Raw genomic sequence first — 16500 nt, 5'->3', positions numbered from 1 at the left:
CTCTAAAGGCTCCATCCAGGTAAGTGATGGCAGAGAACACTGCAGCCAGTGCTCCTTCTCCTTCGAGTTGACCGAGGTCAATAAACTTAACTTGACTGCTAACCTAAACTCCAAAAATGGCTCTTTTAAAGGTCTACTGCGGGACTGCGTCTCCCTCACAAAACACAAGGCAGAGATCCTTAATATGCTAAATGAACAAACTCCAGATGTACTCTTTCTAATAGAGACTTGGCTGGGTGACTGTTCTGAGACAGATTTTTAGATGCGCTACCTGTAGGCTATAGAATTGTAAGATGTGACAGAGTAGGGCAAGAAGGTGGCGGTATTGCCGTTATTTGTAAACAAATTTGGAACTATTCACTCCATAAAATAGACTCCTTGGATAGTGAGGTGGCACAATTCACTATTCATATGTCCAGTAATCAATCTCTGACTGGCCTACTGATCTACCACCCCCCAGGTCCGGCAACTAACTTCATCAATAAGTTAATGGAATCTGCCACTGTGCTAGCCTTAGGGCACAACAATGGTCATACTAGGGGATCTCAATCTTCACTTCAAATCGTAGGACTGCCTGACAGTCCTATCTCAATCATGGACCAACAAATGCTTCCGCTAGGTCAACTAGTCAAAGATCCCACACACGAAAATGGTCATACATGAGAACCTATCTTTTCTAATAACCCCTCATTATTGATGGAAGATGTAGTGAAACTATCATGGACGAACCACTTTCTAATTCCTTTCTGGTTCCCAATTAAGACTAGATGGGCCCAGGCCACTCCCCCACCACTCCAGAGCAGGAACAAGACCAAAATTATGCCTGAGAAATCTATAAAAGCCCTAGAAAAAAAAAAACTAAAATTGAAAAGGAACATCAGATGGCAGTGGCCAATTTAAGATATGAGACATGACTAAATGAAACCATCGACTTTCTGGAGCCACTAGCTATGAGAAAGAACATCAGAAAATCTCCCTCTTCGCCATGGTACAATGAACATCTAGCTGCACTAAAAAAACAATGTTATGTAAATGTCTCGAACGTGAATGGCGGAAGGACTACAGCTCCACTGCCTGCACTCGCCTCAAAGCAGCCCTGAAAACCTATTATAAACATATCAGACTTGAACGGAAAGAGTACTATGACCAGATGACTGACTCAGCGCGTAATCCAATCAAAGAACTATTTTCCCTGCTCATATCTCTGACTGATGCTGGCTTCGTGATTCATCCCGCCACACGACTAGCCTTCTCTCAAGTCTCCTGACTAGCAGCCATCGTTTCCTGCTTTTCCATACTTGCGACTCTGCTCACCACTGTGATAGTCTTGGGATCGCTACTTCTCCCTGATAATATAACCGTGGTACGCCTATGGTTTTCATCGACCATGCGTCCATCCACTCCGGACTTCTGACGGTGTGCCCTCAGACCATTGTTATATAAATTATCGTAACCTGTCCTGAAGATGGCTAAACACATCTACAGGCTGAAACGCCGTCCACTTCAACAGCAGAATTTTCTGCGCTCCCCTCAAGGATACCCTACTTGATTACTGTATTCATTATCATTTATTGCTTAGCTATCCTTACTCTGTATAATTCTAAATCTCATTTGTTCTTCTTTGCGCCCTTCAGTGCAACTCTTTGTTTGTTTGATCATATGAAACTGAATATGTCAAATGTGTAAATGCACTAATACAATTTGTTTTAAAAAGAACCTTGTCTCCCTGGTTTTCTCCCCTTCTTAATTTATCTTTTAAGCAATTAATTGTGCTAATTGTAATTGACCTCCTATTGACACCCATTTGAGACATTGTTGTATGTTACAAATCTCTAACGAAGGCGGAAAGTACCTCATCTAATCTAGTCCCATCACGTAAAATGTGCAACGACATTGCAACCTTTTTTTTCTAATAAGGTGGCTAAAATATATGAAAATGTTACCAACTCTTTTAGTGAGGAGTGCACAGATAGGTGCAGAAAACAATCCAAAAACGTAACTGACCTCCCTATTCCTCAGGTAATGGAAGTTAAAAATATCTTCACATCCATCAAATCTGGCTCCTTACTGGGCTCCGCCCCATCCAGAATCCTGCAATTAGGGGCTTCAGTGATAGCCCCTTCACTACAGGAGCTTTTGAAGTTATCAATAAGCTTAAGTACAGTACCTAAATGCTGGAAATATGCCATGGTAATGCCTATCAGAAAAAATCTTTCAATAGACCCGTTCACATTAGATAATATGAGACCCATTTTGCTTCTTCCATTTGGAGCTAAAATACTTGAGAAGCATGTCAATAATTGCCTGACTAGCTTTATTGAATCCAATGAGCTGCTAGACCCACAGAGTCTGCCATTCTCTTATTGGAAGAAACATTGAGACAGAATGCCGACAAGGGCCAGAAGTCTGTTCTGATATTACACGACCTGAGTGCAGCCTTTGATATGATGTCACATGATATATTAATCTACAGGCTTCAGGAGGCCAGAATTAGAGGCAATGCCCTAAAATGGTTTATCTCCCTCCTACAAGACAGATCCTTTCAAGTCACCCTTGAATCTTGTGTGTCAGACCAGTTCCACTCCACGAAAGAGGTCCCAACGGGCTCTATTCTGAGCCCTACTCTATTTAATATACACATGAAACCCCTGGCTGACATCATCAAAAAGCATAGGGTTCAAGTGTTGTCATATGCAGACAAAACCGAACTAATAGTAAATTTGCCGAATCCTTCTGCCATCATGGCTGATAGGTTTAGGGCCTGCCTGTCTGAGGTTGCGGTGTGGATGACCGACAATTGCCTTAAATTAAACGCCAACAAAATGGAGATCCTACTAGTTGGTAGTCTCAGGTCAAGAACTTGGGAGTAATCTTTGATTCAAAACTAACCTTTGAAGACCAAATCAGGATAACAGCAGGGAAATTATTTGGCACCTTGAAGGTCTTAGGAAAAATCCTCGATCTAATTTCCACTAGATCAAGAAAAACCATAGTTCTGCACTTATCACCTCACAGCTCGACTATGGGAATGTTCTTTATCTTGGTGCCCCCAATGGCAGTCTCAAACTGTTGCAACGAGTTCAGAATTCCGCAGCTCGACTGGTCTTAAATCTCCCAAAAAGTCTGTCAGCTTCTAATGCTTTTTCTCTGCTTAACTGGCCCCCAGTTACAAAAAGAATGCACTTGAAAGCTTTATGCATCTGCCGACGAATCTTAAAGAAATATGGCCCTAGCTACCTTCACTCCTTAGTGCAAACATATGCTCCTACTCACAATCGTAGATCCTCTGATGCTAATTTAGCCAGGGTGCCTAAGCTTAGTAGGGTCAGAATAAGAGCCAAATCTGTTGCCTATTTAGAGCCTGAACTGTGGAACTCATTCCAAGGGCTCTCGGAGACCCTCATTCGGAAACTGATTTTAGGAAAAAAATTAAAAACATGGATCTTTAATAACTGCCTTCTAATCTAATCAGCTTCATCTAGGACATTCCCTGAATTCTTTTTCTATTCCTATGATTATGCAGAGTCCAGTGCGTAGACACACCACCCGGTGTATTCATGCGCTTTATAAATGGTTTTTATTATATGGCCAGGGACTACCGGAGGACCCCCACCCTTCCATTAACCAACATTATTAACAGGACGTGAGAGGGCTTTCTTTGGAAGGCGGGGGATCTTTCGACCCCCGGACGTATTTATTAAAACATACAAAATAATAAAAAATTTAAATAAACAATATTCACACAATTACGCTGAAAATTTTACAATTGATATATACAGGTATTCAGATGGCTAACCTTAACATATTTCTAGTACAAGGTATTTCCTATCCAAAAACTAACATATCAATCACATTATACAATATTTATTTTCTGTGTACCTATTTGGGGCTACAGCAAGGTCAATAACTGCCGTCAGATCCTTATCAGTAAAACACGCCCTCCTGAAAGGAGTGCGCATGCGCAGAGGGGCCCATTTACCATGGGGTTACACGCCCTCCCTGGTTACCCCCGTACGCCCTATTAACCACACCCTCCTGTCGGAGTGCGCACGCGCAGAGGGCCCGTTTACCGTGGGAGCAGACCCCCTCCCCCGTTACCCCCGTACGCTCTATTAACCACGCCCTTCTGTTGAAGTGCGCAGAGGGCCCGCTTACCGTGAGGGTATTTTGGCCCCCGGTTACCCCCGTACGCTCCATTAACTCCATTTAAGGGGGCCTGTGCATCTCTGCGCCATTTACTGGCGTCATTGTGCACGTGCGGGGTGGCCAACCAGCCTAGAGAAAGCGTGACTGTCCCCTCCCCCGCACCTATGTAGCCAACCGGTTGTAACTGCCCCTGGAGTTCTATGAGAGACCACTTGTGCCTCCCTTTGGGCGACCCCATTCGAGAATGGCGCTGCCCCCTAAGGCCCTTAAATGAACTGCTCACCAATCATGACCTTACCGCCTGACCAAGGAATAACAATAAATACGACGATTGATGACCTGAAAACGGGAGAAAGTTCTAAGGAACAAAACGTATTAGTCACACACTCTTGTCATCCATAAGCATTTTTTGCCAAAAACTTTCATAACACACAATAACAATCATCTGCTTCAGGGGATGGTGGGTGGGGAAAATAATTACAGTCTCCTAGGGGCTGGAAGGGCAGGCTGTGGTGCGCAGAAGTCAAAGAGGCAGACTCTCGCGCTCCACTGCTTTTTAACACCTTGGCTGCTAGGTGTTTTCCCCTCCTGTGCTGACTTTTCATTATTTCCATTGTTTCATGACGAGCTCAGCTCGTCACCAGCACAGCTCAACCGTGCATCATGACGAGCTGAGCTCGTCATGAGCATGGAAAGGGTTAACCCTTCTTCGGCCAGTCCGGATCTAACCGGCCTGGCCTTTGTTCCCTTCGTGCCTCAGAAGTGACGCAATCACTTGCGGGTCACCAGGGGACCCGGGGCGAGTGGGAGGGCAGGTGCGCCCCGGCATAAGTGCGGCGGGCCGATGTCGGCCCCATCTTTCCATTATTATTATTTAGGTGGCAGGCTTAAGCACCCCAGGCCTGACTGATAGGCCCACTTTGGCGGTGAGGGGGTCATTGGCATTAGTGCTACAACATACTCCTCTGTAAGTCATGTCTGTCTCCAGAGAGTGCCCTGTTATTCAAAAGCTCTGGTGGACCCTAGAGGCTAGGATCTATAGGCCGCACGTCTGCACTCTGTTCCTTCCACCCTGCATCCAAGGCCACTGCCGTATCCCCAGGCATCTCACTCTGCCCAACAGCATCTCCTGGGCCCAGCGCGTGAACTCTGTTGCCTCCGGCCAGGGGTCACACCGCCTGTGAGGAGACCTGAGAGATCAATCAGTTCCGATTCCAACCAAGCACTACTTTCCTTCTTTCAATTGGCTGCCACCCATAGAGGACGGAGTAATCCTCATCCAGTGGGACCCAGTCAGGCTTTTTTCTGGGTTTAGCCATCGCTTTAGGATGACATCTTGGTTGGCACCCCTCCAAACTGCACTTTTTCTTCTTAGTGACCACTATCAGTTTCCCTGGCACTTTTCTCCTGCTGTTCTTTGTCTATGCTTTGCCACCATCTCAGTTGAGCATTCGACTGTCATACATTGGTACCAAGGTTTATGCTAATGTACTTGCTGTCTTTAGTTGCTAGCAGGTCAGCAGTATCATTTTATCATATTTTGCAGCTCCTAACACGAACCTTTCCTACACCACTCAATGCACCAATCTAACAGCCTGCCCATCAGCATAGATGGAAAGCGGATTGAATTTGCAGTAATGAATTTTATTCCACTAGTGAGTTACTAAGGCTTTTTACTTAACCCCATGATTAGGAGCAGTCATCTAAAAATGTATCTTTCCTGAAATGGGATAGGTTGATTTAATTTGAGGTCATCATTTACTCCACCATCCATCATCCTTTTATCTTTCAAGGATAACCAATATTCAACCAATATTCAGAAAAGAGATGTGTGCTTGGTTTAACACTGCTGCTTGAGATGTATGTGAAAAATACATTTGAGGACACCAGTTCTGGGGAAACGTTCCCCACTGTTTCCTCAATGTTTTTCAACCGCATGATATTTGAATCCATCCTGATGAATACCCTTCATGTTGAAAAAATCCCTGCACATTGTTTTGCTCCAGGATTCCATTGACCCCTTCTTTCTCTTTTATTTCTCACTGTTAACCCTCCATGTCCCCTTCTCCCCATCTCCCCTCTCTTAATAGCTCTTCCAATTCCATAGCTTGTTCTTTGCCCTCTCCCTCAACTTTGTTTTTATTCTTTACTCCTGTCCTTTACTCCTCCTTGCACCATTTGTATCCGTTAGATTCGACACTACATGCACCCTACCATCCTCCCCCCTGCCTTTATCCTTCTTCCTAAACTGCTGCCTATACCCTTCTACTTATGACCTTTCTTTTCTACCTCACCTACACTCCTATACCTCTACAACTGCTTATTTGCTAGTCCCATTTCCCTACCTTTATGGTATTTTTTCTACCCCTGTCTATTCCCTTGTTTCTCTACCCAATCCGAGGACTCTACTTCTAAAAATTAACATTTCTTCTGCTTCAAAGTATCTCAACCATTGCCTGTGCCATCATATTATGATATTATCACCATATACAATATTACACTTATTACCCAACCCTATTACTTTTATTAGTACCCCAACCATTACCCAAGCATCTGTATCACTGCTGATAATATAATGAATATAACGTGCTTTTAGGTAACACCAGGGGGCAGATTTACAATTACTGGCTTATCGCTGCAAATCAGCAGGGATTCGCCAGTAATATGCGCCGCAGCTCCGCAACCCATGATGCGCCGCATTTACAATGCAGCGCACCATGGGGCAAAAACGGCACAGATGCAGGCACAGGGTTTTGACGCAGCATTGGCCTAAAAGTGACTGAGTGAAATCTTGTAGATTTCACTCAGCCACTTTTAGGAGGCGCAGGGCTTTACAACGTGACGCATCTCCCAGATGCGTCACGTTGTAAATACCCCGCACCATGGTGCATCTTTTGCGCGTCACAAAAGTGATGCATCGGCGGCGTAAAAGAGGCGCAAGGGGCTTGTAAATCTGCCCCTATGTTTATTAAATAAACGTAAAAGTATTAAAACTGTTTTCTATTTATCTTAAACCAATCCACCCACAGTTAGGGCGAAATGTAATAAGAAAAAGCTTTCGAGGCCTGGAAGAAAATGCTTCTAAACAAAAACCGGTGGAGAAGTATTCAATTAATCCTCACGGAGACCATTCATATACAACATTTCTCTTGTCACGTCCAGCTGTTTCTCCTAAATATTTTCAGCCAACTCACACATGTAGCCTACAAAGCACACACCAAGAGGGAATATTGTGTGTTTTGTTTAAGAACAAAGTTATTGTATTCTGCTCATGTTTTGCGTCTCTCTGCGCTGAAATCTGTCAGCCGTGGACAGGTGTTATTGCGGCCAATGCTAAATAGGACACCCCGTGCCTCTCCTTGGACTGAACCATTTTCAACCCTCTTGCTTTTCCACAGCCAAAGGCACATGTAAAACAGATTAAGGAGCTATAAAACACAATCCAGCACATATGTGGGTCTTCTGGGTTTCCTTACAAGACGTGAAGAAGCGAATTAAAAACCACAAGAGACTGAAGTCAAATTACTTGGAACTTAATTGACAGATTCAAGAGATGAAAACTTGTGTATGTTTGGACGTCTGTAGCAGGATGGTTGAACCCGTCCATCGGCACATTGCACCACATGTTCAATTAAAGGCTTTGCACGTGAGGCAATGTGCTTTCTGCTCCTCATCGACACAGTCAAATGCGCATTCGAATATTTCTATTCTGAGACATAGCCATGATCTTTTTTTGCAAATGTAATACGTGTCTTTGTAAATAGTGATTTTTAGAGTGATAGAAGTTGAGAGCTATCACCAAGCCTTCTGGTCAGGGGCGTAACGCAGACCCATGCAACTCCTGTGGCTCAGGGGGCAATCTATAAGGGTCCCCCAAATCCTTTCAGAGAGTCCCCATTCTGCACATGGCCAATGAATATCCGTAGGATATGGAAGACTCAGAGGCCTTTCTTCACATTCTGCTGGGGGCTCCATCATTTTACGTTACGCCACTGCCTCTAGTTAGGTCAAAGCCTACCAGCTGCGCTGTCTGGTTGCTAACAACATTTTGAGGACATTCGAAACGCTTCCCTGGGAATGCATTCTGCTCATTGTACCATTAGCTTTGTGGTTTGTAACTCACATTTGCTTGTTTTCCATTTGCTGGCTTCATTTGTTTTGGTCTGTCCTGCTTGCCTTAGTCATTTCTCTTGCTCAAATACTATTTACTGTATTCTTCTACCAGTACTCAATTTCTGTAAACAAGCCTTTAACCCCTCCCACGCTGGTGACGGAACCGCTCCGTCACGCCCCTCGGGTGGGCTGTGCTGGTGATGGAACGGTTCCGTCGCGGCCCGCTCGCCGCGCCTGCGCGGCGCTTTCTATTGAGCGGGCGGGGCCGTGACGGAACCGTTCCGTCACAAGCACAGCTCACCTGAGGGGCGTCCCCCCGCCCCTTAGCACTGCGGCGAAATAGCCGCTGCAGCGAAAGGGTTAAATCTTGTTCTTATCTTGTCACATTTGCTGTGCATTCAAATACAGGGGTCAGATGTCAGGCTCTGTCTCCCAGGGCGCTTGGTGTTTACTTTTTTTTCTCCGACTTCAAAGTGAGAGGTTTTATGTGAGAATCCTGCTGGGTACCCATGTGCTTGGAGCCCAATGTTGTTTACCATTTATGTTAAACCTCTAGCAGAAATCATCTCCACCAATGGTTTTACACTGGAAACCTCTGCTGCTGACACTCAAACTATTCTCTCCATGTCACCAGACACCAAACCCACCTTCAACACACTATATACATGTTTAGAAGAGGTGGCTACTTGGGTGACGGAAAGTTCAAGCCTCAAGTTGGATTGGCGACAAAGCTGGGAACAACTTATATGGCTTTATTGTCTGGGAGAATCCCCTATGCCTAAATATGAGGTGAAGAACTTGGGGTTCATCATGGACAAGGATCTGAAAATGATCTCACAAGCCAATACGGTGACAGGCATCTGTTATGGCATGCTAAGATCACTTAGGAAGACAATTAGGTGGCTCTTAATGGATTGTCGAAGGACGGTGGTGCAGGGCTTGATCCTGTCAAGACTCAACTACGGCAACTCCTTTAGTTCAGTAAGATTTTTTTGAATTTTAAGAAAGGAGCAGTACATAAAGACATACAAAAAAGTGAAGAAATTCATTAAAATACAAAGAAGCAAAAAAAGAATAATCATAAAAATACAGTCATCAATAAAATTCATCGCAATATAATAAAATTTGTCATTCAAAGGAAAACAGAAGAAAGGGAAAGGAGGGGAAGGGAGGGGAAGGGAGAAGGGAAAGGGAAATATACAATTCATAGCATAAATACTTAAATAAGTAGAGTTACCAATACTACATGAGCAATACAACAATAATAATTATAACTGTACATATGAATCTATAGGAGACCAGAAAGATTGAAAAGTCGAAGAATTATGATGAACACCTTGTAATGATAATTGTGCACCTCTTCTTGTAAAGATAATCCAGGACCACCAAGCATGGACTGAAAGAGAAGAAGCATCCTTCCAACAAAAAGTGATGGATTTTAACGCAGCTGATACTAGAAAATTAAATAATTTTGCTTCAATATCATCAAGGGGTACACTCAAAGCAACAGATTTACATATAATTAAATTATAAGAGGGTAAATCAGAAATAGGCAAAATTTTCTGTATCACGTTCCATACTTCAGACCAAAATTTCAAAATAGTCGGACAATCAAATAACATATGACGTAAGGAACCAGGATGTAAATTGCAATGCCAGCATATATTAGATGGTAATAAGTGAGCTTTAAATAAACGCAATGGTGTCCATAAGGAATTAAATAAAATATAAGCATTAGTTTGATAAATAGATACTGGTAAACATCCAGAAATAGAAAGGGACCATATTAATGACCAGGAATCATTTGGCAATGATAAAGATAACTCAGTATTCCAGAAGGTAGAAATGGTATCAACATTGGAACCTAAGGATACGTTAATGAGGAAAGGCTGGGTCCAGGGCTGGTATCCGATCTATATGGTAACCTCGATAGATTTGGATGACTAAATTGAAAATACTTTCATTGAATATATGCGGCCTGAATGATAATAAGAAAAGGCAGAAAGTGGCAGAAGTGCTCAGGCTATCTGCAGCCGATATAATATGTCTCCAGGAGACTCACATTGAGGGATCACAGCAATATCTTTTGAAAACACTTGGATATAGACTTATCTCTGCTACATCTCAGGGGTCACGTACAAAAGGGGTAGCCATCTTGGCAAAAGGAGGAGGGATCCAGTTCTCGCGTTCAAACGCGGATAAATTCGGACGATACGTGATAACTGAGTGCTGCTATAATAAAGGGAAAAATAAATTGACACTATGCACTGTTTATGGCAATATTAGTGATGATCAGGAAGTGTTGAATAATATCTCCAACGAATTGGTACATTGGCCCCTCCCTATTATTGTCTGTGGAGATCTTAACATCCATTTACCTAACGAATGGTTATCTGACTCAGGCTTTGTTTATAATGGTAGGAAACGGAAGGTGTACCAATCTCTGAAAGATTTGTGTGCACTTCATGGATTAATAGATGGGTGGTCAGAGGCACACCCGGGGAATCCTGGTTATACTTATTATTCTTACCCTCATTCTAGACATTTAAGACTGGACTATATGCTTATGTCCTGCACTTTAAAATCAAGTTGCCAAATAAAAAAACACACAAGAATTCTTTCGGACCACAATCCACTTGAACTTACTATAACAGTGGGGGCCAATAGACCAACAGTTACTAGATGGACGTTCGAAAGAGCGTTATTGAAGAACGATGAATATTGCACGCATATGAGGAACTGGATTCCGGCCTTTCTGGAAGACAATATAGGGTCCACCTCAATAGAAAATGTGTGGGATACTCTGAAGGCATGTATCAGGGGTGAAACTATGCGATTCTCATTCCAACGTAACAATTTAGAAAAACAAAAAATGAGGTCCCTGGAACAAAGTCTGCAGATAGCTGAAGAAAATCTGATCAAGGCAGTACAGGATGGGGAGATGACAGACAGGGAAGTGAACAAGGTGGCAATAGCTAAAAATTATATATCGGAAATTCTAACTGAGAAAGCAATTGTGAGAGCAAGTACACATAGGGAGATCATTTATGAATTAGGGGAGAAAATGGGTCACCATCTGGCGGTTAGAACCAGGGAAGAGATTTCCGGAACCCTAATTAAAGCAATCAATGATCCTACGCTTGGCTTGAAGACAGATCCGGCAGATATTAGAAAAGCTTTTCAAATATTCTATCAGAAACTATATTATGAGGATGAGAATGCTTGCGATGATCCCATGAGCTATATTAAACCATTTATTACAGAGGGCCTGGGATTAGAAGATCAAGAAATCTTAGATAGTGCATTATGCTGGGAGGAAATCCTAATATCTATGAACTCCCTCGCAACTGGAAAAGCTGCAGGCTTAGACGGGATTCCGACTGAGTTCTATTTAAAATTCATACCTCAACTTAAGTCTATTATGACGGAATTATTTCAAAACATCTTTGAAGGCGGGAATCCTCCGAAATCCTGGTCACATGCGAAAATAATAGTTTTCCCCAAAAAAGATAAAGATCCCCGGGAAATGGGGTCGTATCGACCAATTACATTGATTAATGGGGATTCCAAAATTTATTCAAAACTATTAGCATCACGTCTAGCACCTCGGATTCATAATATAGTCTCTGAAAGACAACATGGGTTTATACCAGGTAGATCTACAATTGACCATGTGCAAAGAGTTATATCCCTCTTTGACTACACGGGAACGACAGGAGACCCTATGGCGCTTATACTGCTTGACACAGAGAAGGCGTTTGATAGGGTCTCCTGGAAGTTCCTGTGGGCCGCCATGCGAAACTGTGGCATAGGTAAGAAATATATTACAGCAATCCAACAACTATATGTTGATCCCAGTGCTAGGGTATTGATTAACGGGGAGCTAACAGACAACTTTAAAATTAACAGGGGGACACGACAGGGGTGCCCTTGCTCGCCCCTACTTTTTGCCATCTATATAGACGAGTTCATACACAGACTCGAAAAAAACGCGCTAATCGCCCCTATAAATGTGCGTGGTTTAGAAACAAAATGCCTAGCGTATGCGGATGATATCGCTATTGTAACCGGGGATCCTACAACTGCTATGAATCTCATTGAAAACGAAGCACAGAAGTTCGGTAGAGCTTCGGGGTACAAGTTAAATTCCAATAAAACACAGCTTGTGCTTAATAACAAGATTATGATGAGAGACCCAAGAATAACTGATAAAGCAACATATTTGGGTGTTAGCATTAGTGCCAATGTCGAGAACATTGTAAATAACAATCTGGAGCCACTAATGCTACACACCAAGAGAGAACTGTTGCGGTTAGATAACCTACATCTATCTATCGGAGGTAGAACAAATGTATTGAAGATGGTTTTTTTCCCAAAATTTTTATATTTTTTCAGGGCAATCTGCTTGGAATTCTCACCGCATGTGTTTAAGAAAATAGATTCAATGTTCTCACAATTTTTATGGGGTTATAGTAAACCTCGGAGAGCACTTAAATGGATCACATTACCTAGAGAGCGTGGGGGGTGGGCGCTACCTAATTTGATGCTTTATTATTGGGCTTCAGTCATGAATTATAGCACAAGATTGCTAAAACCTAACCCAGATGATCTGAGTATTCCTACACCACAAGAACTCATCCTAGGGAACGGGGGCACAGGCTGTCTCTGGCGGCACGTTAACGATGATCACCTTAAAAAGGTGAAATTCAAAACCATCAAAAATGTTGTGAAAGTGTGGGGACAGGTTAAAAAACTACTTGGTATAGGGCGATTTTCACACTATACACCGGTTCTTCAGAACTCAGATCTCCCAGAAATTTTTCATGACTCCTATATACGGAGTTGGTGTACATTAGGGATAGAGCAACTTGGATGCTTTTTCTCTACTCAGGGCATGAAATCATTTGATGAATTAAAAAAAGATTATAACATCCCAAACAGGGACTTCTTCAAATATCTTCAAGTGAGAGATTTCCTGCTAAAAAAAGGGGGAGGACGTATTAAATTTCAAATTTGTGAAATCATAGAAAATATGCGCAACAACACGCCGCCAAGAATTGGTGAGATCTATGAAAGCTTTAACACCTTACTCCCAGATGATATGGACAAACATGGGGCGGCATGGCAAATTAAACTAGAAGTTCCACCTAGTATTCCACTTTTGGCATATGATTTATCTTTAACCTACTTAATGTCCTTAAAACTACAGACACAATTCTATAAAACATATTTTTCGCTGTATTATACACCGTATAAAATCTCTAAATGGGGGACAGGTAAGGGCACCACTTGCCCGCGATGTGCACATCCTGCTGCGGATAGTGTGCATATGTTTGCCACATGTAATACCCTATCAAACATTATAAACGAAATATCAGGGTTTCTCTCAGACATTACTGGTGCTGGGATTAACATATCAACTGAAGAGATTATGCTGGGCATCACTAATAAAGAACGCCCTAGACAGGTGCAAGGGGTGATTTTCGTGGCAATGGCAATCTTTCGACTATGTGTCGCATCAGCTTGGCTCGATCCCATTCCACCATCCTTCTCCCAATGGAAGGCTAGACTACTTGCGACATGTAGCCTCGAGTTAGCCATTTATAAACAAAAAGGGCGTAATATTCGGCAGAGAGGCATGAAAATCTGGGCACCATTGCTAGATTGGATACAGGCGTATTGAATATATGAAGTGAAAATGCCTGGGACAAATGCTAAAACTATTTATCCTACAAACAGCGCAACTCAACCTCATACAGAATACCAATTTATGTCTCACTAGATCACTATAGAATGAAATGTATGACCAAGAATGCATTGAGTTTTGATTTTATTGTTGTTGTTTTTTTCCTGTTCTCCTTTATCCCCTGCTTATGAATTTGTATATGTGTAATATAAATCTCTATGTAAATAATAATAGAATCACCTGTCCTCGTGTGGGGTGGGGGGGGGGGGGTGGGAACCAAGGGCTACAAATAAAATGCTGTAAAAATCTGAATTAAAAAAAAAAACATTCCAGAGGGAATAAAAAAAAAAAAAAAAAAAAAAAATTAAAAAAAAGATAAAAAAAAAAAAAAGGAACCTAAGGATACGGTGAGTTTTTTATAGAATACAGACACCGCTTTAGAGGATAAAGAAACAGTATTAACATAAAGCAGAAAATCAGCTGTCATTTTTGAAGGGATAGGTATAAATGGAAGAGAGGGGCTCGTAATAACCCGTAGGGAAATGGAGCACCAATATACTGAAAAGTAAAACAAAAAGTTTTTCCCTATGGGAGATATTATTTCCTGCTCCTAAATCAGGACTCAAAATGCCAAACTCAATCCACAACATTCATTTATCTTGCATCTTGTTGAATGGGAGAACACTTACCAGAAAGGAACACAAACAAACTATTAAAAAAGTATACAATTTATTAGAAATAAAAACACATAGATATCAATGAATAGTCAATTAAAAACGTGAAATACACATACAGAGAGCAGAACCAAACCAATCAGCTCACAATTAATGGCAGCAAAGCAGTAGGAAACCACAAGTGCAGTAATTGCTCAATATGCCAAAACTGCATTGTTGGGAAATCTCTGACCTATAATAATTATACCATAACTTCCAAAACTTTGAACAACTGCAGGAGCAGCAATCTTGTATACATAATTTTGTGCCCCTGCCAACTAGCTTATGTAGGAGAGACCGGCAGAGAAATAAGATTGCGTCTTCTGGAACACAGATCCGCACTTAAAACTAACAAAGAGAACGCCCCCATGGTTGAACATTTCAATAAATTACAACACAAACACACAGAATTCTCGTGGTTTGTGATAGAGAAAATTACGGCTTCAAAAAGAGGAGGAAATCTCGACATAAAACGGAAAAATAGAGAACAGTGGTACATTTCCACGCTGGATACTGTTAATCGAGGCCTGAATACGAAAGAGGACTGGATGAGAATAGTGACATAGAACTGTCCACAAGATGAAATAGATATAGTATTAGAGCACACTATTTGTACAAAATTGACATGTAATATATGTGATATGTGCCTTTACTCATAAGCACTGTAAAGCTCAGACATCAGGGTTCAAGATCTCCCTGACACTTTGGACAGGAAGGCCTATACATTAGAAATAAACAGGTGATTTTTTAGGGACGAGACCATAATTATAGGTCAAAAATTGAATGATTTTGTTTACTCTCCATTAACAATACTGAACTCGAGGCTGCCGTTATTTACTATATCTTTACACTGTGCACAAACGTGCATCATAGCCCTATTCAACAGCGCGTAACATTTTTTTCCAGTTACCAACAGGGCGTAAGTTAGGGAATGCCCTTTAGAAAGTGACCAATAAAGTTTTGTTTCCTTTCCCTACCTGACTTTATAAAAAAATAGAAAAAAGAATAGGAAACACAGTGAACATAGCGCACGCAGTACAGGTCGGCCGCGAGGATTAAACTTAGAACCACGTGACCGAATGACGGGCTTTAAAAGCGACTAATGGAACTCGGTGAGCCCGCAAACCATTGCGCGAGCGGTGATCGTACAGACGCCACGTTTAGCAGCCCGGGAAAGATAGCCGTGTGCACTCAATAGGTAAGAAAGAACTCCCGACTAGTAATAATTAACCATGCGGGGGGAGCGGTATAACAGAGGCGATTTGGAACATGCCGACATTGATAGAGGGTTGGGGCTAGTACTTAATTAAGCTAACACCCTGCTGCAACCTAGTAACTATTAGTAACTATCTGTAACAAATGCCATATACATAGTGACACCGTTTCATTTTTTTCACCCAGCCACGTGCACACTATTACCCGGCTGCGCAAAAGGACCCCGTTTTTTCAAATCAGAACCGTAATTCTCGGTAAGGATCGATTTTCAAACAAATGTAGTATGGCTATGACGATAGTTTATGTTTCCCGTGAAGCGAGTAAAATGCTCCTTTTAAATTTCTTTTCAGTATCAATACAGAACAAGCACTCGCTTGGAGGCATTGAAATAATTACGCCCCTTGTGAATCACGCAAGGTAATCCTTTTGTGATTAAAAACCTCATAACAGGTTTATTTTTGCGTCATAAATAACTATACGTATGATGTAAATAACTAATCAGTATTCTCCAACCCATGCAGGAATGTGATGATAATATCACAACTGAACAAGTTATTTAATAATATTTGAGTTGAGACAGAAGCTTCCTCTTATACACTGAGGTAAATAAATAAAACGCCCTTCAAA

General features: G+C 42.0%; 1 long non-coding RNA gene across 1 annotated transcript in view; it reads left to right on the top strand.

The window, feature by feature from the left end:
• The window catches only part of LOC147674113 (uncharacterized), a 131418-nt gene that overhangs the window by 114008 nt on the left and 910 nt on the right, over positions 1–16500 (top strand). The window lies entirely within an intron of this gene.

This window comes from Lissotriton vulgaris, chromosome 12, assembly GCF_964263255.1.
Source record: "Lissotriton vulgaris chromosome 12, aLisVul1.2, whole genome shotgun sequence".
Classification (NCBI taxonomy): Eukaryota; Metazoa; Chordata; class Amphibia; order Caudata; family Salamandridae; genus Lissotriton; species Lissotriton vulgaris.
The sequence above is the reverse complement of the archived record's forward strand: the minus strand, read 5'-3'. Positions and strand labels throughout refer to the sequence as shown.